The following is a 1,710-nucleotide window of genomic DNA, read 5'->3' as shown; positions in this document are numbered from 1 at the left end:
TTAGTACAGTTTATTCATTAAAGTATCCCCTGTTTCACAGCTCGACAGATCTGACCTCTTGGCACTAAAAATCAATTATCTCATTGTACAGAATTAATATAAGGTTACCGTTTATTTCTTTTGAAAATATACTCAATAAGGAATCTACAAATATAAATTATGACCTATAATTATTTCTGTACAATTTATAATGATTTTCTAAAGTCAGAATAGGGGACTTCAAAAACCATTCTGACCCTGTCTCACTAAAATTCAAATATCTCAAACTATAAAATTCCTTTGCCTACACTGTTTCTTCCACATAAAAATAGACTCGATAAGCTTTAATTATATATATAATTCACTCCCTAATTCCATTTATACTATTTATGGTGATTTTTCACATTCACGTCACTGCTGCTGTCAAAGAAACTGCTTCTTTGAATTAGTTACCATTTTAACATACATAACACCAAAACATATTCTTTAATAACTACTTCAATAGCTAATATTAGCCATATCATTTGAACATGCTCAAAATGATTAAGACTCTATACATGCCATAGTTTAAACGTTTTGAAAAGCACATAATACCGAGATGATTATGATAGTGTGATACGAGCTCCGACGATCCCCAATTCGATCAAGTTCAAATCACTATAAAACAAAGGAAAAGAAAGAAAGGTGTAAGCTATAAATAGCTTAGTAAGTTACATGTAAACAATAATTACTCATTTAATAATTAACACTTTTAACATATAACTAATCAAAACATTTCTTAGCAATTTCAATCACTTACACATGCACAATCTTACCAATTCACTTGCATATACATTTTCACACTTAACATTTATCACATATGCTCAATTCTTTCAATTGTACCTGCATACACACTTCATTTCATATTCACTTTAACCCATCATTAATCTGTTGAACACTCGGAATATACACAGATACGTAGAGATTTAGCACATAAGTGCAACAACGATATGTAGCCGGTTACCATTTGTTATGTAGCCGGTTACCATCGAAATGTAGCCAAGCTACCATCAAACGTAGCCAAGCTACCACTGATCAATAACACTGGAAATGTCCACGGGCCTGCTCACACAACTGTCAGGTGTCTGCAACACATGCTAGATCACCCAGCACCCGGGACTCACTGTAACATCAGAACATCGATCTCTAGTGACATGTCACTTGTATCCACTTCTATTCCTAAGTTCAACCGGAATTTACACTTAACACTTTATTTTAACACTTTATCACTTGAATAATTCATGAACAATTTTCCTTCCACATTCAATATTGATTCACATATCAATAAAATTCATAATTTATAAAAATATATTACTATTATTTACACATAACTTACCTCGGATGCAAAACGACTATTTTTGTAATTTAGTCGATAACTTTCTCTTTTCCCCGATCACTTCCACTATTTCTTCTTTCTTGATAATTGAGCTTAGGAAGTTCAAGAACCCTAGCTATGGTGACATGAATTTTTTTGGCAGCAAACGTCTGATTTTAAGAAGATGAACACTTGTTTTCATCTTTATTTTGTCTTTATTCAATTTGGACAAAAATGCCCTTGACACATTACTTAGATATTTTTCTAGAAATACCCTTTTGTGTCCATAACACTAATTTATGGTCTAATTGCCACATAAACACTTCCAATTTCATGCAATAATTCAATTAAGTCATTTAATCACTAATTAGACACAC

General features: G+C 31.9%; 1 long non-coding RNA gene across 1 annotated transcript; it reads right to left on the bottom strand.

Annotated features, from left to right (window-relative positions):
* Window positions 1-442: 442 nt before the first annotated feature.
* Window positions 443-1,485, bottom strand: LOC128039671 (uncharacterized). Its single transcript, XR_008194126.1, has 2 exons — window positions 1,355-1,485; window positions 443-636 (listed from the first exon to the last, which is right to left on the bottom strand). It is a non-coding gene; the product is annotated as an uncharacterized LOC128039671 (long non-coding RNA).
* Window positions 1,486-1,710: the final 225 nt, after the last annotated feature.

Source organism: Gossypium raimondii, chromosome 3 (assembly GCF_025698545.1).
Source record: "Gossypium raimondii isolate GPD5lz chromosome 3, ASM2569854v1, whole genome shotgun sequence".
In the NCBI taxonomy this organism is placed as follows: Eukaryota; Viridiplantae; Streptophyta; class Magnoliopsida; order Malvales; family Malvaceae; genus Gossypium; species Gossypium raimondii.
This window is presented reverse-complemented; position numbering and strand designations above follow the sequence as displayed.